General features: G+C 44.9%; 1 long non-coding RNA gene and 1 pseudogene across 2 annotated transcripts; one reads left to right on the top strand and one right to left on the bottom strand.

The window, feature by feature from the left end:
- The first annotated feature begins 8,113 nt into the window (after positions 1–8,113).
- On the top strand, positions 8,114–20,656 carry LOC136535091 (uncharacterized; annotated as a pseudogene).
- Positions 9,260–12,631, bottom strand: LOC136535093 (uncharacterized). 2 transcript variants are annotated; one of them, XR_010778928.1, is made up of 3 exons: positions 12,381–12,631; positions 11,669–11,743; positions 9,260–9,443 (listed from the first exon to the last, which is right to left on the bottom strand). It is a non-coding gene; the product is annotated as an uncharacterized lncRNA (long non-coding RNA). The 2 variants fall into 2 exon arrangements; XR_010778929.1 differs by lacking the exon at positions 9,260–9,443 and adding an exon at positions 11,388–11,494.
- Positions 20,657–21,985: the final 1,329 nt, after the last annotated feature.

Below are 21,985 nucleotides of genomic sequence, written 5' to 3'. Positions count from 1 at the left end.
AAAACTAGTTTGTAGGCGTCGAAATTTAAAAATCACAAATTTGAACCGTCCAAACTATCTCAAATTGAAAGTTGACCAAAACAACAATTGTAGATCTTGATGATTTTAACAAACTTGGTACTCAAAACTTTTCAATTTGAAGTCATTTAGAGTTCAGAATACTAGAGTCAAAGTGTTGTTTTTTCATTTGACCAAATTTGACTTGGTCAAACTTGCTCAAATGAGACACTAAATGACCTCAGATGAAAAATCTCTGAATACCAAGTTTGATCATCTTAGCAAGATCTACAATTGTTACATATCTCTTTCCCATTTAAGAAAGTTTTATCAAACACTAGTCACAAATTCTTGATTCTCATATAGACTTTCTAAAACTATGTCACACACTTGTGAAATTTGAACTACATTTTGTTCAAACTTTCTCAAATAAAAAATGGCCTATATAAGGATTGTATATCTTGATGAGCTGAACAAACTTGGTATTCAAAACTTTTCAATTGGAGACAATCTAGGGTTCCAAAAACTAGTTTGTAGGTGTTGAAATTTAAAAATCACAAATTTGAACCGTCCAAACTATCTCAAATGGAAAGTTGACCAAAACAACAATTGTAGATCTTGATGATTTTAACAAACTTGGTACTCAAAACTTTTCAATTTGAAGTCATTTAGAGTTCAGAATACTAGAGTCAAAGTGTTGTTTTTCATTTGACCAAATTTGACTTGGTCAAACTTGCTCAAATGAGACACTAAATGACCTCAGATGAAAAATCTCTAAATACCAAGTTTGATCATCTCAGCAAGATCTACAATTGTTACATAGCTCATTTTCCCATTTGAGAAAGTTTTATCAAACACTAGTCACAAATTCTTGATTCTCATATAGACTTTCTAAAACTATGTCACACACTTATGAAATTTGAACTACATTTTGTTCAAACTTTCTCAAATGAAAAAATGGCCTATATAAGGATTGTATATCTTGATGAGCTGAACAAACTTGGTATTCAAAACTTTTCAGTTGGAGACAATCTAGGATTTGCATCGTTGTATCATGCGGGCACAACAGTGAATTTTTTCTTGACGTATGACCCTTGGTTATGATCTTGTCGTAACCATGGAGTGTCTTCATCATTTAACATGATGTTTGGATCTTTTTTCACTATGAAGGGTGGAATTCGGACATTTCTTTATAATCTTCTGACATGTCTGACTTGTCTTCAATTCCCACTATATTTTCTTTCATGCCCTACAAGTCTTGGCGTGCTTCAAGTGAATCCTTTGGCTTCCCGTACACACCCATGAATCCTAACAGGTTCACACAAAGATTCTTTGTCAGGTGCATCACGTCGATTGCATTGCGGACCTCTAGGACTTGCCAATAGGGTAGCTCCCAAAAGATGGACTTCTTCTTCCACATGGGTGCGTGTCCCTTAGCATCTTTGGGAACAATTCACTGCCTTATCCCTTTCAAATACTACTTTCACATCCTTGATCATTGTGAGTACATCTTCTCTAGTTCGGTTATGAGGCTTCTTCCGGTGGTCTAGCTTACCTTTAAAATGCTTACCTTTCTTTTTACTTGGTGATTCAAAGGAAGGAATCGACGATGGCCAAGGTACACGACCTTTTGACATCTTTTCAAATATATACTATCAAGGTCATCAAAACAATGTGTGCATGCATTATATCCTTTGTTTGTCTGACCTGAAAGATTACTTAAAGCAGGCCAATCATTGATTGTTACGAACAACATTGCTCGTAGGTCAAAGTGTTCTTGTTTGTACTCATCCCAGACACGTACACCTGGTTTGTTCCATAAAACTAGAAGTTCTTCAACTAATGGCTTTAGATAGACATCAATGTCGTTGCCAGGTTGCCTCGGACCTTGGATGAGGATTGGCATCATAATGAACTTCCGCTTCATGCATAACCATGGAGGAAGGTTGTAGATACATAGAGTAACTGGCCAAGTGCTATGACTAGTGCTCTGCTCCCCAAAAGGATTCATACCATCTGTACTTAAGGCGAACCTTAAGTTTCTAGCCTCATTTGCAAACTCTAGAAATTCCCTATCTATCGCTCTCCACTGGGACCCATCAGCTGGGTGTCTCAGCATATTGTCTACCTTACGGTCTTCTTTATGCCACCGCAACAACTTTGCATGGTCTTTATTTCTGAACAAACGTTTTAAGCGTGGTATTATAGGAGCATACCACATAACCTTGGTAGGGATTTTCTTTAGGACGTTGTTCACCCTCGACGTCACCAGGATCATCGCGCCTGATCTTATACCGTGCTTCTTTACATACCGGGCATTCATCCAAATTCTCGTATTCATTGCCATGGTAGAGGATGCAGTCATTAGGACATGCATGTATCTTCTGGATTTTTAATCCCAAAGGGCAGACAACCTTTTTTGCTTCGTACGTAGTGGTGGCAATTCATTTGGCTTCAGAAGCATCTTCTTTATGAGGTTCAATAAATTCCTAAATGCCTTGTCGGATACACCATTCTTTGCCTTCCACTGTAGTAATTCCAGTGTTGTACCAGCTTTTTTGCCCCTCTTCGGCAGTCGGGTATAGCAACTTCCTATGATCCTCAAGCATGCGCTCGAACTTAACTTTCTCTTTTTCACTTTCGTATTCTTGTTGTGCATCACGAATGGCATCGCCAAGAGCATCACTGAGATCATCTTCTGCCGCTACCTTTTCTTCATCTCCCCATTGTAGTATTATCAAAGGCACCATACTGAGCAATAATGTCATCAATGTCTAAATCTTCTCCTTCACCTTCTTCCATCATGACCCCGCTTTCTCCATGCTTAGTCCAACATATATAGTTTAACATGAAACCTGACTTAAGCAAATGTGAATGAAGACTCATTGAGCTTGAATATTCCTTTAAATTCTTACATATGGCACATGGACAGCACATGAAATCATCCTGCTTATTTGCCTCGGCCACACCTAAGAAATATTGCACGCTCTCAATAAAGTCTTGGGAGCGGCGATCGGCATTGTACATCCAATGGCGTGACATAATCTGCATTACACGATAAATTATGAAAACCTTGAACATAATTAAGTATTTTATTACACAACATAGATGACACACACACGGTTGATTAATTAACTAAGCCTGGCTACAACGTAAGTAATCCCAACTATCACTAAACAAACTAAAACTACAATGCACTTCAGTAACATAATTATTTCGCTATCGTACGCAACTAAAACAGACAAATCATTCTTCTGTTGAATATCAATAAGCTTCTCCTGCTGGCTCACTGCCTCATCATCAGCAGCCGCTACCTCAAGCGCACCAAATTCTGCACGTATATAGCATAATCTTCCTCCAGTACCAACCATCGCATCCATTGCCCTCCCACTGAAATTAAAGCCAAAAAATATTTAGTCAAAAATATTCAAGAAAAGCAGGTCAATTAGCCATAATAATAAAATACGTAAGAAACTCACATCGCGATCCGGGCACTTGTAGAAAACACGACCCTTGTTGGGTCCCTATCTCTTGACTCGGTACTCCATCACAATAATTTGCTTACACTTGCCGCAGATAATGAGAGGGAGTTCTGGCCTCAATCGTTTCGCAACCGAACAGAGGCCGAGGATCCGGTACCAGTTGTCATCTACTTTCTAAACTTATTTTTGCAAACTAGTGTAAATTTCACATTTTCTAAAATGATATATTTAAACAAAACTAGTACGGATTTCACATGTTTCAATAAATAACCATCCGTACTAGTTGACCTTGCTTACGTGATCATCTCGGCGAGCATTTCTCCACCGGACGGCACCGTACTTGGCCAAGGAAGAGCTCCGATTCTACGAGGAAGGGAACATGGTCTTCCACGACCGTTGCCGCTCTTCCTGTAGAATCAAAGCTCCTCCTTGACGTCCGTTACCGCTCGGCAAAGAACATGCTCGCCGAGATAAACACGGTCCGCAAGTTCAACTAGTATGGATTTTCTATAATTTTCTAACTATTTTCTAAGTTTTTCATTTCATAGAAAATTTAATTCTAAAAAATAAAAGGCATGATTTCTAAGTATTTCATTTCATGGAAAAAATAATTCTAAGTGACCTGCTCGATATCGGTGAGCTCGCGGCGTTTAGGTTGCCGAGGATAGTAACATTTGTAGATGATATTTGTAGGTCTGAAGTTATCAAATATCCATCAAATTATAGCTCAAAAATATGTTTCAATAAATAACCATCCGTACTAGTTGACATTGCTTACGTGATCATCTCGGCAAGCATTTCTCCACCGGACGGCACCGTACTTGGCCAAGGAAGAGCTCCGATTCTACGAGTAAGGGAATACGGTCTTCCACGACCGTTGCCACTCTCCCTCGTAGAATCAAAGCTCCTCCTTGACGTCCGTTACCGCTTGGCAGAGAACATGCTTGCCGAGCTGAACACGGTCTGCAAGTTCAACTAGTACGGATTTTCTATAATTTTCTAACTATTTTCTAAGTTTTTCATTTCATGGAAAAATTAATTCTAAAAAATAAAAGGCATAATTTCTAAGTATTTCATTTCATGGAAAAAATAATTCTAAGTGACCTGCTCGATATCGGCGAGCTCGCGGGCGTTTAGGTTGCCGAGGATAGTAACATTTGTAGGTCTGAAGTTATCAAATATCCATCAAATTATAGCTCAAAAACATGTTTCAATAAATAACCATCCGTACTAGTTGACCTTGCTTACGTGATCATCTCAGCCAGCATTTCTCCACCAGACGGCACCGTACTTGGCCAAGGAAGAGCTCCGATTCTACGAGAAAGGGAACACGGTCTTCCACGACCGTTGCCGCTCTCCCTCGTAGAATCAAAGCTCCTCCTTGATGTCTGTTACCGCTCGGCAGAGAACATGTTGGCCGAGCTGAACACGGTCCGCAAGTTCAACTAGTACGGATTTTCTATAATTTTCTAACTATTTTCTAAGTTTTTCATTCCATGGAAAAATTAATTCTAAGATCACGTAAGCCATCGGGGATGAGGATGGCGCGTGCTCCAGCGAGAACGAGCGAGGCGTGATTTTGATGAACTAATTTAACTTTTGTTTATCCAAACATATATGCAAATCATCATGTGATTTTGAGCTAAAAATGACATATAAAATCATAATAAAGTCCAACATATAAAGTTACACATGCATCTACATCGTAAAATGAGACAAGCTACTGATAAAACATAAGAGAATTAAGTTTGTTACCTCCAAAATCGAAGAGCAACACCAATGGAAGGGGAGAGAGCAAGAACAACAGCAAGCTAAAGAACAGAGGCAGTGAGTTTGAATGGAATGGCTCGGGCTCGGGGAGGAAGAAATGAGCTGGATTATAGGCCGGGATAATTAGTCCCGGTTAGGGGGCCAAACCGGGACTAAAGATTAATCTTTATTCCCGGGGTATCACCCAAACCGGGACTAAAAGATTTAGTCCCGGCTGGTATTACCAACCGGGACTAAAGTAAACCTTTAGTCCCGGTTGGTAATACTAGCCGGGACTAAAGATCCCTGCCCCGCGGACAACCATTGGGTAGGGACCTTTAGTCCCGGTTGGTATTACGAACCGGGACTAAAGGGTCCTTTAGTCGGGGACAAAAAATACCGAGGCTAATGCCAAATTGGGACATCGTTCTAAAGTATGTTCTCTAGTAGTGATTGATAAAGATAAAGATTAAATAACCATAAAATATGCCTATGTATTCATCGTAAAAACACTATATATGTTTCCACATACATATTTCTACCTCTATTTTATATAAACAAACTAACTTAAATTGAACATGCATGATGTGTCCTATTTGTCACCATGCAAACCAATCTATATATATATATATATATATATATATATATATATATATATATATAATATAATTAAATTAATCTATATAGGTGTGGCTGCTCGCCCAGGACTGCAACAACTGCCTCGACCTCTATCTGTACATGGGAACCCTGACATCCACCGCACAAGGGGCGGCGGCGTCAGGCGCTACATGTGGTGGGTTCCGTAAAGATGAGCAATCGAGCCATCGGCCCGGCATGGCACGGGCCCATGCCAGGCACGGAACGGCAGGGCCCACCGTGCCACCGGGCCGTGCCACAGTAGTCCACCGTGCTGGTCGGCGGCCCAGCACAGCCCTCGGGCCGTTTTTCGGGCCATGCCAGCCCAAAAGGCATGGGCCCAAAACCCCATCGTGTCAGCTCGGAGCCCGCATCACAAAAAACACCAGATTCAATACACATTTCAGTATACAAAACTATAGAAGTCTCAATTCAATACAACTATAGCAGTCTCACATTCACAATTCACAGATCAAATATGAAAGACAAGATGATCAAATTTTGAGCTGTTTGTGGAATGCCGCTTCATTATAAACCTTTCTAGGTAAAACTCACACCTTGTGAGAAACCCTAGAAGAAAAAAAGAGTATGGCCAGCTCATTTTAAAGTTCAAATGTTCAAAGTTATTACAAACCAGAGTTCAAATGTTCACTCACACTCTCACAAACAATCAGACTCACAAAGACACTAAAGACTCAACCTAGCAGTAGCATCTTGATCTCCACTCTCCAGCAGCAGCAGCACAAGCACTCAACCAGCAGAAGCATTTAGATCCTCATCAAGCCATAGGTTCTTGAAGTAGTCTTCTAACTCCTGGTCCTCCACAACATGTTGTGCTCTTTGCTGGCCTAACTCCTAGTCCTTGATGCAGACCAACATCTCCACTGTCTCTAAGCCCAATCGCTGTCGCCGCTCCTCAATGATCCTGCCAGTAAGACTAAAGCAAGACTCCGAAGAAGTAGTTGAGAGGAACTAACATAATATCTTTAGCCATGGTAGAGAGAACTAGATAGGTTAGTTTATGCTCATGCCATCAATTAAGGATATCAAAGTCATCATCATAGGCCACAACATTGCCACTGTCAAGGTAAACAGTGAGCTTAGAAAGACCAAGAGTCACTACAGTAGATGATGAACCAGTGATAGTTGAAGGACCAGAAGCACCTGATCCTAAAAATTTTGCCCCATGCCTGCTTTCTCTTACCTGTCAGTCCAGATGGATGTATGGTCATGGCTAGATTGGCTGCACCAAACTTGGATTCATACTTGTCATATAGATTATGCAGCTTAGTTTTAACCTCAGCAAAATTTGCATTGTAACTCATATTGTTACACTGAGCAAGTAGTTCAAGAACATTATGCAATCCTCTCATTTTAGCCCTAGGGTCTACAAACAAATGCAAATGCATATAACAGTGGTATAGACTTTCAGTACTTGAGAAATTTAGCCTTCATTGGCATAACAATAGCACTAAGATTACTATCATGTTCATAGTCATGCAGATGGCTAGCAATCTCAAGTATGTGATGCAGTACCAAAGGACTAGTGGGGTAATAAACACCAGACAAGAACAATAGTTGAATCATAGAACAATTCAAGGAACTCCAATACCTTTTCAGCAACAAACCAATGCTACCGAACAAGAGCGCAACAGCATCTCCCATGTCGTCGACGTCATCGTAGAGCTGCCCTAACTCGACGAGCTCTTCGTTGATGGTTCTAGGGTAGTGGTCATCTTTGCCATCCATGGCCACCCCAACCTCGTTTTCTTCCCCTCTCGGCACCGTACCTCAACGGCTCGTGCGGCACCAGCATGACGCACCAGGCATCGGCCGACGACCTGCGAACAAAGAATAGAGAGATCTAGGGTTAGGGTTCGTGTGAAGATAGAGAAATTAGGGTTAGGGTTCATGTGAAGACAGATAGATCTAGGGTTCGTGGCGAACCTACACAGCCGGAGCCTGCCGCCGGAGAGGAGAAGATGAAGGCGCGGCGTCAGGAGCACAACCCCAATGGACGGCGAGCGACGAGATCAACCGGTGGAGGACAACGATCGATTAGAGAGAGGCGGGACGAAGAAGAGAGTATGAGAGGAGGAAGACGAGAGGAGATCTGCAAGATCTGGCGGTGGAGACGTCATCGGAGACGGGCAGGATGACGTCAGTTACAGGCGGGCGGCAGTGAGGGTGAGAGAGGCGAGAGCGAGTCAGCGAGAGAGGCAAGAGCGACTTGGCCCGACGGGTGGGGAATGGGGATTAGGGTTTGTGGAGGGGAGCGGCCGGGGGGGAGCTTATATTGCCTCCCCTGGAAACCTGGCCTGGCCGTGCCTACCGTTAGAAAATGGGTCGGGCTTGGGCCGGGCCGGGCTTGGGCCAGGCCAAAAAAATGGGCTTCGGCCCATGCCGCTGTGCCGCGGGCTGCATGCTCATCTTTAGGGTTCCCTGGTTCCTGCAGAAGCTGGTCGGGCAGCACCGTGCGGCCGTCCCAAGGTTTACAATTTCGACGAAATATCACCGAAATTTTCGAAATAATGCCTTTTTCGCTGAGGCCCAAAATTTTTTTATATCGGTCAAAAAATTTTGGTTAAATTCATCTTGCGGTCCAAAATTACACCAAACCCTACTAAAGTGGTCCTCCATATCTTCTAGTCTTATCAAAGCCCTAAATTTCATCAAATTTATTTAATTTTCTCACTCACACATTCGATGACAATAGCATATGCAGCTCGCCCACCGTCAGCCTGTTGTATTACCGTAGTGATATATTGTGTTATTTTGTCGATGTTATATAAATTTGTGATGGACGATGGATTAGAGAGTTTTTCTAGTGAATTGATGCTAAATTTTTTAAAAAATCAATTTAAATTTATTTAAATTTGACCTGATATTTCTGAAATTTCATATTTATTGCCTGGGACTGAATTTTTTTTCCTACCAGTAAAAAAAACTTGGGCCGTCCAGCTGGGCCTGCTCAAGCACCGGGCACATGATGTTGTACTACAAGTGGAATACCCCTTTAGCAACGCATACATGCATTGGTACAAGCCCACATACCGTTGGTAGGACCTATACCAACACATATTGTATGCGTTGCTATAAATGGCGTTACAAGAGTATATTGGAACGCTTACACATGTGTTGGTAAGAGGTGTGAATAAGCGTTGCAAAGTAGCAACACATACACCTATGCCTCGCCAACACATATATGCGTTGTAACTTGCATGTTCAAATCTGCTTTTGCTTTTTTAAAATTAGATGTGGATGTGAAATATAATTTTTTATGTGAAGATGGCTTGGGTAATATCATAATATCGTATCATCACATCTCTCAACCATAGACACAAGCATCAAGTGTTTAAAGAAATCAAGATACTATTATTTCATTAAATAAAGGACTCAGTATGTACAAGGAAGAAAATGACAGAATATATACCATGGATTCCATAATACAATGTTTTAGCCTAAAAATAAGAAACTTTTCACGACAGCTGAAATAGTAAACTACTTCTTCTCCTGAAATCATGTAACTTCATTCTTCAATCATCCCAGCATCCAGATTCAGAGTACCATGTGTTTGTCCTGCATGAAAATATATAATGTATAAGTACATATTTATTATTCAATGAAGATATAATGTATAAGTAAGTACTAACGAGAAGACAATTTATTCACGTTGGAACACATTTCAGTCATTCAGAGAAATAGTATACTGCTCGTGCTAACGCTACGGCTTCATTTCAAGGATGTACATGAAAACAACCAAACAACGATTTTTTTTCAGAGTTCAACTTTCACACAATTGTATATGACCATGTATATACAATCCGGGAAACACTTACACGTAACAAAGGCATAATAAAGTTATTTCTCGCATTAACCATATAATTTACATCTGTCTAAGTCCTTAACATGTCTTGGAGATCTTCATGGACACTTCATGCAAACTTCATCCAAATAATCAAAGATGTCGTACCAAGTTCTTAAAGTAGATATATTAAAGTAACTCTATAATTCACTTTTGATAAATGAAAGAAAAATTGTATTTGATCTTTTTTAAAATTAAATAGTAGATATAGTCGTAAATATATGTGCGCAACCGCGATGGATTATATTGGTTATTCCTCAGTTTCTCCCTCTCTCCCATCCTGTTTTCTTTCTTCAGATGATTTTCGGGTATTAGAAAGCTAACTAATGAAAATTATTGGACAAACGAAAAAAAGCATTTCTTCTTGGCATAATCAACTGATTTATCAAGTAAGTTTTAAGTACTCCATCTGTTTTAAATTGTAAGTCGTTCCAGCTTTTCTAGATACATACCCTCCATTCCAAATTATAAGTCGCTTTGACTTTTTTGGTTCATCTATTTTTCTATGTATCTATACATTATTATATCTAGATGCATAACAAAATGGATGTACCAAAAAAATCAAAGTGACTTATAATTTATGGAATGGAGGAAGTAGTTTTTACTATGTATATAGACATAATGTATATTTAGGTGCATAGCAAAAGCTATATATCTAAAAATTAGAACAAAAACTAATTATCTCTAGCTTGCGTGTTCTATTTCATAATGGCATTTTTTTTTTGTAATCATGTGTTAAGTCGGTTCGTTTATTTTGTAAACTCGGTCGGGGGGTGTGGTGTTACTTTTGTAACACAGTGGTCTAACTCCTCTCTTTTGAGGATGAAACCGGATATTTCTTCTATTTTTTTAAAAAAATAGGCAAAATCAAATGTGCTAAACCTCTTCATCGATCTCCTCTCTGTGGGCCCGGACTATAAGTGACCCGTTTTGCTTCCTTGTCCAGGGTGCCGCCGTTGGTATTTTATGAGAAGAAAGGGGTAGACCTTTCCATTAGCCACGCTGCAGATGCTCCACTACTCCTACTGACGCGTGGGGTCACCCGTGTTTTTGACGAAAACATGCGAGTGGGTATGTTGGCTGGTCTGTCGCCATTCCTTATTGACGCAATACCAGAACGGCACGGAGAGTTTTGGAAGTGGCGCGTCAGATGGGGCCGGGCTTGGCGTGGGTTTTTTCCATTATAATGGCAATTCTGGAAATTGCCTTGATCGGAGTAACGGATCCCTCCTTCCTATTTGCCTTGATTGACTTCCATTGGTTTTTATTTTACCGTAGCCTGCGGGATGTGTGAGGCGTACGTTGAAGCCTGGGTGGGGGAGATCTAAATAACGTTGGCCATCGGATCAAGTGAAGTATGTGAGAAAGGATTATGAGCCATAGATTTTAATGATATAGTAATCCTGGGTATAATTTGTTGGTGCACAATGGTTATAGTCTCTCAACGTGGGACTTTTTTTTGAGATCTAGTATAGTTTTGATTGGTCCGTTATAGTAGAGATATATAGTACGGATATAACTCATATCCAAATGAAATATGAATTCTTCCACACGTCGAGTTCTTCCTTCTACATGTCCATCTACAGGTTGGTAGCAATCCTGGCATAATGGAAATGAACATAGGTTCATATTTTAGGGGATTGCACTATCAGAGCAATTATTTTTAACACTTACGACTGTTAATATCTTATCATTAGCAAATGGCATACATCCGTCCATTTGGCATAATTGAGTTTGAGTTCCCTCCTACCTGTTAATCTGTAAACTGAAGAACTAATCTAGTCAGAACAAATAACACTCCATCTGAGAACAACTAATAAGACTATACTTACATATTTGGTTTCGCCAATCGCCACCACAGAATTGATAATAATAAATTACTCAACTAACTAGAGGCTCATATAATATTGATAAAATCAGATGACGAGAAATTACTCACCTAACTACAGGATCCAGTTTTGGCTTCTGCTGCTTCCACGTCGGTACTCAGCAATACAAATGAACACCTGCAGTCCTGCAAAAATGTGAGAACAATAAAATATGTTGTTCTAATCCCTTACCAAAATAAACATAACAATTCTATTATGCGCAGGGGTTCACTCCTGATGGGCCTAGAAAGCATAGCGACCACACGGGTTTGGCATGCACGAACAGATCCTTAAAAGAAAACAAAATAATTAATAATAATTCCTAATTCTTACTTTGTAATATGCTGCTCTGAGATCTCGTCGCTCCTGCCAGCCCTTCCCCTTCTGATGATCTTCTCAACATGTAACTAAGGCCTCGTTCGTTTCTCTCAGATCGGCCCGGAAAGAGGTCCATTCCACCCGGATTGGGTCAGCACGGAATGAATACCAGTCCAGCATGGAACAGGCGTTCGGTTAAGGCTAGCCTAGATTCCAATCTGGCCTGTTTCGACAATTCGACCCCCTCTATAGCCTGGAACCAATCCCCACCCGCAGGAACGAATCCCTCCGGAATCTGAGTCCACAAATGAAAAGTGGGTCGGATTCAAGCCTGAGCTATCGAACGAGGCCTAAATCAATTTGGACCAGAGGAGGAACAAACCAGCGGGACGGAGGGCTGTGTTGGGCAGAAGGGGAGACGTTGGCTACTTGGCTAGATGGAGGATAGATAGGAGAAGATCATACCCGAAGCCAGCAGTCCAGCACGAATCCATGTCCATCGATATCCTCGCATCCGTCGGGGTATGATGAACCTGCAGCCAAGGACTCGATCTTGACATGGGAGCACATCCAAGAGGGGGAAGCGTAAGGTTGAATCAAGAACCCTCATGTGCGGCGTGCGGCAGGATGTGAAGGGCTGGACTAGTACCGGATCTCTACGAGATTGAGAGGAACGCCTAGATCCTAAATTAACTCAAACCGAGGAAAACGAGGAGGCAGCCACGCCCCACGCCCGGGTTTATGGATGGCCGGTTACGTGATTTGCTCGTGGCCGGGGGTTACGTGATTTGCCTCGGGGGCCGGGGGGTGGGTCGTGGGGGAGTACAACAACGCATCAAGTTTCCGTTGCAAGAATCCGTGGCCAAAGGCTAGCTAGTTGGTGGCGTAGTGGTTGCGAGCGGCGACTGAGGTACGGCGTGGAGATCCCGGCAAAGTCGACGGCGGGGCGCTGGCAGTCTCCTCCTGTGGCTGCTGGGCTAACAGGAGCAGTGGCAGCGGCGGTGACACCACCGTTGTCATCAGCTCAGGCTCCTGCGGCTGCACCTGTTGGGTACGCTGCTAAAGCTGAAGACGACGAAGAAGACGGCGATGATCAACTCGTGGGGGCAATGGCGACGGATCATTCTGGTCCAAGAGCCTTCATTGAAACCTGCACCCTGGTCGACTACTTTCAGGCAAGCTAGTGGAGTGGGTAAAGGCAGTTCCTGTAAACGCCAACGAGACAATTTTCGATCTCTGTTATGGTACCGGAACCATACCTGACGGACGCCATCGCTCTTGTACAAGAAGCTTTGGTTTTCCCACCCTATGGGTACTTGTGGATCACCCTGGCTACATCCGAGCTGTCTTGATCGACATCCCAGCAGTGCACCCGGATATGTTACCACTAGGACCCAATGAGGTTCTCTATTACATCCTGCGCGAGCTCAAGCTTGAGTCCCAAGGCACAGATGAAGCAGGCCAAGTGGAGGATAACAATGATCTTGATTCTTGGCAAGTTTATTGTAGAAAAATGGGTATCTACCGTGAAAAAAAGCTGATGCTTCGTTAAACCAAGGAGAATATAAAGAAAATGAAGATTGACGAAAAGGTTGACAAGATCAAGAGTGATATCCAAGATCAACATCTCAAGGACAGCGCCCACCCGCAGCAACTACTTCAGCTGGAGCTTGAACAGAAGAAGGACGTGGAGCAGCTGGACTTAGATCTACTTCTTCATCTGCTCCTCCAGTCAGCATCAGTTGCCGCTGTGTGCCAACAAGATCAAGTGAAGTACGAAGGCATGAATAAATTACCAGAGTGGGATCACAAAGTCATCGCGAAAATAGCCAGGAAGCTCAAGAAGCATATTGGAAGCCGGTGAACAAGCCAAGGAACTCAAAGGGCAAATGGGAACAGAAGAAGAAGGAAACAGAGAAGTCGCAAGGCAGCAGATAGCCCCAATTTGTCTCCCTGAAGGTCAACATAAACAAATCCTGCAGGAAGTGTTCCCAAAGGCCGGCAGCAGCAAGCCCCTTCAGGCGCAGCAAAGGGACAGGCCAGCGGTCAAGCAAGCTACAAAGACGACGACATTGACTACAGTAGGCAAGGAGGAAGAGAACTTAAGGGACCTGCCAGTGCCAGAAGGAAAATTTGACAAGAGTCATGTAACATGTGAACTTGGTGTTCTTGGTCTAAACTCAAAAGCTGTTTTCAAAACTATGGTTGATCAGAAGATGGCCAAGATCAAGCAGAAGCTTAAAGAGCGGTTCAAGAGCTATGTGCTCGCGACCGAGATTAAACACCACTTGAAGCGATCTTCACAACACTTGCGGTTTGAGAGTCCCCTTATAATCCTCAAAGTTGATGAGACGATGGATGGATCCACATGGGCCGAGACCAGAAATGCTTTGAGTCTATTAGCATGTGGCACTGATGCAAATGATCCTCACTACCACAAAGAGTACCCAGTGGGCTAAGGAATTTTGTTATCCACGATGGGAGCCTATAGAGTATTCCCTTGCTGGCCGCTACTATAATATTGTGCCCAGGCATACAAGATACCAGAAAGATGAAGACAACAATAAACTCAAAATTACTCAAAATCTTGGAGGAGTGTGAGCCAAATGAATTAAGTATGAAAATCTTCACTCATGCTTTGTGCGCTAACCCCAATAGGAGCAATGAAGAGTTAATGAAGCTGCATAGCACCCTGCAGGAGGTCCCAAAAATCCTTTGTCAGTACTGCTAAGAAAATGTTCAAGTTCTCTTACAATGATGTGCCTAAAGAATACAAGTCTTGCTTGTTGTACCTAGCTATCTTCCCCATTGGATACAAGATCAGGCGGTTAACCTTGATAGGAAGGTGGGTTGCAGAAGGGCTGATAACTAAGGAAGATTGGCCATACGTGATGACGTCCTCCAAACGTTTTCAAATTTTTACCACCGCATATGCATGTGATATCACGACATCTCGCCAAGTTTCATGATTTTCGGGATTCGTTTGAATTTTATAGAATTAAATAACCACTCGCACGCAAGTTCGCGACGTTGCCCCGTGAGCACGTTGATCGAAATTTGGAGACAGTTCCTAGATTTAGCATAAAGTGACACTAACAAACAAGAATAACATTTTTGGAATGGATCAAAACTATTATTCGATGCACCTGCAGTTCAAACCTACATTTTCCGGAAAATTGCAAGAAAACGAAATAAAGTGAAGAAATATAGCAAACAGCAATGAAATTGTGCCAAATTTGAACATGTTGTTTCATGGTACAAATACAAATCTAAGAAAAAAGTTGGTGTCAAAAACAACAAAAAAATTATTTTGCCGAGTGGCCAAGGTTTTGGCACTCGGGCAAAGTGAATATCTTGCCCGAGTGCTTAGCCCTAGAACTCGGTACAAAGCCAGGACAGGATTTTTTTTTAATTTTTGTATTTCGCCGAGTGCCAGACTCGGGGGCACTCGGCAAATACTTTCTCTTGACCGAGTGCCCCGGTATCTCGGCACTCGGCAAGAGGTTTGATTGCAATATAAAAAAAACCGGTACACACGCACACACACCACGACACACACCACACATTGCACACACACGCGCGCCGTACAGCCCCGGCCGCCGCAGCCACGCCGTAAGCCGTCCGTCCGCCGCACCGCAGACGCCCCGCAGCCGGGGGGGGCCCCTACAGGCACCGCGCCCGCGCGCCTCCGACCACGCGCCCGCCGCGGCCCGCGCGGCCACAGTAGGAAGGAGGAGGAGGTAAGGAGGAAGAGGAGGAGGAAAGGAGGAAGGAGAAGAAGGGGAGGAGGAAGAAGAAGAAAGAGAAGGGAGGAGAGAAGGAGAAGGGGAAGAGGAGAAGAGGAGAAGAAGGTGCCGCCTCGGTTCGTCGACCCTCACGCCGTAGCGGTCGTTCCCCGTTGTTCGTCGCCGGCCCTCGGTCTTCGCATTCTCGCTGGCAAGGTATGCCCTAATGTTAGTATTAGTTAGTAAGTAGTAGTGTTAGTAGTAGTAGTTAATTAGTAGTGTTAGTATTAGTTAGTAAGTCCGTAGTGACAGTAGTAGTTGTAGTTGTTGTTCATAGTTTTAGTGTTAGTAGTAGTTATTGTTGTATGTATGTGGTTGATGGCCTTCGTGCCTATGTTTGGTATACATGTGGTTGTTGGCCTTCGTGCCAATGTTTTCTGCAGGTTTTGGGAAACCTCTCCGTGCAGGGAGGTGCTGCCAAAATTTTCAATGGAGTCTAACCATTTGCCTTTTCTTTGCAGGACGAGGACCGTTGGGAGGCACTCGGTGACCCCGATCGTCTTCGTCGGCGTTGCGGTTCTGCCTGCACCGCGTCGCCTCGCCACTGCAGCGACTCGCCACCCGCCCCACTAGCCTGACCTCACCGACACCCTAGGTATAACCCATCTTCCATACTTGTATCTCGTGTAACCCCAGTTAGGCGTCTCCCGTCCGAAAGAGATACGGTCGTTGGTATGCAGATCTTTGCATACCAAATTCCGTACCTGTTTCGGATTGTCCACGTTTTTTGGACAGCCCGCGGATGCGTAGATGGGTTGGTTTCCGTGGCCCGCTCCTGTCCGAGACAGAGTTTCGGCACCACCTCCTCGTTGTTCTCCTGATACACAATCTCCCTGTCAGGACGTGTATCGGGAGAACAGCGGGGAGGTGCTGCCGAAATTCTGTCTTGGATAGGAGCGGACCATGGAAGCCAACCTCATCTACGCATCCTCGGGTGGGATTAGGACCTATCCTTCACCTATTAGATGTATAGTAGGAACGCCTTGTGGATTTACCTGCAGTTTTTATTACTCGCTTACATATGCATGTGCCAGAGGATGGATAACCGTGAGTGGATGTACACGGGCCACGCAAGTATGACCCCAGAATGGATGACCAAGACCAATGCTTTCCTGGAGCATGCATTTGGCGAGGCTGCTAAAGGGTCAGCCCGGATGCCGTGTCCGTGCAGGCAGATGTGGCAACAAGAAAAGAAAAATTAAGAGGCTCGTGGGGGAAGATCTTATCAAGTATGGATTCACTGGCAAACTATACCCGCTGGATCCACCATGGTGAAGCCGATTGTATTAGAGAGGAGGTGGTGAGACAGCGTCTCGAGGATTATGATGGAGATGGCGGGTAGCAGACTGGATGGATGACATTCAGCAGGCACGGTTCGGTGAGGATTGGAGGAGAAGCCAGAGGAAAGCGCAAAGGCGTTCTATGATATGCTGTCTTCAGCGCAGAAGCCCTTGCACTGAAAAGACAACGGTATCGCAGCTGGATGCAATTGGACGCATCATGGGGTTGAAGTCACAGTTTAGCATGAGTCGGGACAACTTTGATGGTATGTTGGCAGTTTTTGGATCCCTGCTTCCGGAGGATCACATCCTGCCGAAGAACTTGTACGAGTCACAGAAACTTCTTCGTGCACTTAAGATGCCGTATGAGCAGATCCATGCTTGTCCGAATGGATGCGTCCTTTTAGGAAAGATCACGAGGGAGCAACGCACTGTCCAAAGTGCAAATACTCTAGGTACCTGGAGGTCGACACTAGTGATGGCAAGAAGGAACAGCTGAGTATCCCTACGAAGGTCCTACGGTACCTTCCTTTCATACCGAGGATCCAACGGCTGTACATGATAGAGGAGTCCGCGAAACAGATGACATGGCACAAAAATGGCAAAAGGTACAATCCGGACAAGATGGTACACCCATCGGATGGCGACGCCTGGACCCATTTCGATGGCATACATCGTGTTAAAGCTGAGGAGGCTCGCAATGTACGTGTAGCGTTGGCAACAGATGGGTTCAACCCGTATGGATTGTCCCGGCCCCATACACTTGTTGGCCCGTGTTTCGTGATACCCCTGAATCTCCCCCCCGGTGTCATCTTTCAACCCAAGAACGTATTTTTGTCGCTGATAATTCCTGGACATTCGGGGAACAATATGGGTGTGTTCATGGAGCCTGTGTTCGATGATTTGATCGATGCTTGGGAAAGGGGGTACTGACATACGATCCGAGCTACAAAGAGAAACTTCATAATGCATGTGTGGTACCACTACTCCCTGCATGACTTCCTGGCGTATGGCCTATTCTGTGGGTGGTGTGTTCACAGGAAGTTCCCATGCCCAATATGCAAGGCAGGTGTGAGGTTCACTTGGCTGAAGAGTGGTGGCAAGTTTTCTTCGTTCGACCAACATCGTCAGTTCCTCCCCCTTGACCATCCATTCAGACGAGACATCAAGAACTTCATGAAAGGTGTTGAAGTCACCGATCCTGCACCTCAGATGATGACCGCTGCCGAGATCCGCGCTGAGATAGAGGCTCTCAAAGTTGATAAAGAGAAAGGTCGTTTTGATGGATATGGTCAGTACCACATGTGGACTCATAAATTGGGCTTGACTAGGCTTCCCTATTTCAAACGATCTTCTTCTTCCACACAACATTGATTTAATGCACACAGAGAAGAATATCGCCGAGGCGCTTTGGGGAACACTCATGGACACAGAAAAGTCAAAGGACAATGTTAAGGCAAGAGTGGACCTGGCAAGCACTGTGCGATAGACCAAAGCAAGTGATGAAGACTCCCCGCGCCTGGCAAGAAATGGAAAAGGACTTCGGTCGATTTCGTTTGAAGAAGGACCAAAGGAGGGAAGTATGTCAGTGGGTTCAGTCGTTAATGTTCCCTGATGGGTATGCGGCGAATCTGAGGAGGGGAGTGAACGTGTCCACTTGCCGAGTGTTAGGGATGAAGAGTCATGACTTCCACATATGGATTGAGCGCTCCTTCCAGTAGATGACCAGAGGTTTCATCCCCAGAGCATGTGTGGCTGCTGTCCTGGCAGAGTTGAGCTATTTCTTCCGCCAGCTTTGTGCCAAGGAGCTATCTCGGCCGTGATTGGATGACTTAGAGAAAGTGGCACCTGTGTTGCTCTGTATGATGGAGAAGATCTTCCCATCCGCTTCTTCCTCTCAATGCAGCATCTGATTTTGCACCTGCCTCACGAGGCACGAATGGGGGGGGGCCCGTTGCTAAGCCCGTTGGTGCTATCCAATCGAGAGATGTCTAAAGGTTCTTCGGAAAAAGTGTAGAAATAAAGCCAGAATTGAGGCATCCATGACAGAGGCATTCATTCTTGAGGAGGTGTCAAACTTCACAACATCATACTATAAGGATAGCCTTCCCAGCGTGGCACAATCCAATCCCTCGTTACAACACCGACGAGAGGTCATCAAATCTCAGCCTTTTCAAAGGTCAACTTGGCAGGGCAAGCGCTTCGAGCACCAAGACCTTGCGGAATGATGAGTGGCGCACTATCATGTTGTATGTGTTGTTTGAACCTTGACGAAGTGAACCCTTATGTGCAGTAAGTTCTCAATGAGCTTGTTACATACGCCGTCACTATCGTCTATCTATCCAACCCCCTTGTCTCTTGCTTTTTCAGGGAATTTCTGATACATACTGGACAGGAAATAGGGATCCTTCCCCTCAAGAACAAGATAGTCTTCTCAAAGGATGGTGTGCCCGATTTCATTTCATGGTTCGAAAAGACGGTACCATCCAATTTACATCGTTCCATCTATGACATCCCACTTGCTCCTACGGAGCGAGTAATGATCTATTACGCCCTCACCTTACAGGCACGCACAGGATGCGGACATGGGATGAAGAGTTGAAACAGGTTGTCAAAGGCTTCCCCTATAGGGTCAAGTCATTCACCGTATATGATGTGAATGGCTATCGCTCCACACAAGAAGCCACGAGCCTCAGTTCGCCCAATCGAAAAACCACGAATACTGGAGTTCTTACGCCCTGCAACCGATGACCGCGACTACTACGGCATAGTCGAAGAAATATACTGAGCTCAACTTTGAGCTTCGCGGAGGTCATAAGCCAGTCGTATTCAAATGCCATTGGTTCGATCCCAATGTCACGAGAAGAGCCCCTGAGATTGGACAAGTTGAAATTCGACAAGATTCCCTCTATCAAGGAGACTATGTCTATATTGTGGCTCAACAGGCCACGCAAGTTTATTATCTTCCATGGGCGTGCCAAAAAGATCCCACTCTTGAGGGTTGGTACCTTGCGCAGTTGGTATCACCGCATGGCAAAGTGCCTGTCCCAACTGATGAGGATTACAACTTTGACCCAAACACATATACAGGGGAGTTCTATCAACCCGAGGGGCTAGATGGCAATGTTTCAACATAGACATGTTTTCGCTGATGGGCATGGAAGTAGACAATGACATTGATGAGGACGATGGAGATGAGGACGATGGAGAAGAGGTGCAAAATGCCAAAGACTTAGCACTGCTTGAGCGATTACGGTTTGGCGTTGCCATTGATGACAACGATGGAGATGAGGCGGAAATGTTAGACAATATTGATAGTGATGACGACACTTATGATCCGGCCGCTGCCGATCCTGAAGATTATTTCTAATTCATGTAATACTATATTATTATTATTTTCTAGTTATGTTTCGTTCATTTTGCATCTCTATATTTGTCTATATTGTGCTAACTGGTTTACTCTTTGTATTTGCAGGCACTCGACAAAATGCCGGGCGGAAGGCGGACCCGGACCTGCAACTCGCTCTACGCGAGGACGACTCAGGAGGCAGGAGGGGAGGCGGAGGCGGAGGAGGTCGGGAGGAGCATCCGCGCCCGCCGCCCCCCCGTGGACGAGGAGGGCGGTGCAGTCGTCTGCCGTCCCCCCCGCCCGAGGAGGACCGACGACGACCACTGACGACGAGGACCAGCAGCTGGCCCCCCAGACAGGAGGGGGTGACACTTCCTCTGGGGGGTGGCGGGGGGTGACACTTTCTCTGGGGGGTGGCGGGGGGTTCCACTTCGAGCACCTTCATCGCAACCAGTACTTGTCGCGGGTCCTCGCAGCTCCCCTACGCGGGCCGATCCCATTTTCAGAGGAGGCCGGTGATTCGTCCCAAGGGCGACAAGTAAGTATCCGTTCATTTTGCACTCTTCTTGTTCATATGCTGAAAACCGAACTGCGACATAACAATTCTTCTTACTGACTCCTGTAGGAACTGGGAACTGTGTCCGGGGGCGATCATTCGGAGTGCAATGGGATCCTCGGCGGCCTGATCCAGCCTGCACTACACCCTAGGTTTGGTCACCCACGCCTAGGTTGAGTCGCCTCCCTGACGTGGGACCACTTCAACTCCGCCGTGGACGCGTGTACGGCACCGTACAAGGAGCGGATCAGGCGTGAGTTCTGGGTGAGTCTACATCACACTACATGCTCAATACTATGAAATCATTAGAAGTTCTTGAAATAATGAAAGGACACATGATGTCTAGTATGCAAGGACTTCTTCACGTTGGAGGAGGGGCATCGACCCCGCCTGGGTGACGAAGGTGCAAGGACAGGGCAATGCAGGGGCCGAGTCACGGACCTGTACTACGAGGCTGAGGCTGCAGTGCCACATCAACCACTCGTGCGACGTCCTTGTCTGGTACCCGGGGAAGAACGAGGTGCCAGGACCATGGACACTCACCAGGAGCCGTACCTTCGCAGTAAGTTATGAAAACAGTGTACTGGACTCACTTCCATGAAGAATAGTAGCCTTCATTTTATATTTACTAACATTTCTAATTACAATACTTGATGGCATGCTAATGTGTCCTTCTTGGTGCGCCAGGCCAACAGAGAACTGTGGTGCGGCCATCGTGGACAAGTGGGTCTCCGATTGAGTGGAGGGAGAGGCATCGCCCTCCATGTCAGAGTGTCCGCCTTGCAGCATGGGTGGGCCGGCGCACCACCACAGGCAATCCGGCCCCTCAGTTCGTACGCCCCAGGCCTGGGTACACGCTACGCACTTATTTATTTATCTTTGTTCTAACGCTCAATTCTCATTACTTCTAATCGTCTTGTGTTTTTCCTCGCAGTCCAGTCGCATGATGGCCAGGAATGCAACGAGTTCATGGCATACGTCATGGCACACAAGGGCAAGGCGACAGCCCGGACACCGTCTACAAACCCGAGGACGGGCCCAAGGCGTACAGCAACACGAGCGTCCACAGCAAGCTCACCGACTACGCCTCATCAGCCCCG

The sequence above is a fragment of the Miscanthus floridulus genome, unplaced genomic scaffold (genome assembly GCF_019320115.1).
Source record: "Miscanthus floridulus cultivar M001 unplaced genomic scaffold, ASM1932011v1 os_2521, whole genome shotgun sequence".
NCBI lineage: Eukaryota > Viridiplantae > Streptophyta > Magnoliopsida > Poales > Poaceae > Miscanthus > Miscanthus floridulus.
The sequence above is the reverse complement of the archived record's forward strand: the minus strand, read 5'-3'. Positions and strand labels throughout refer to the sequence as shown.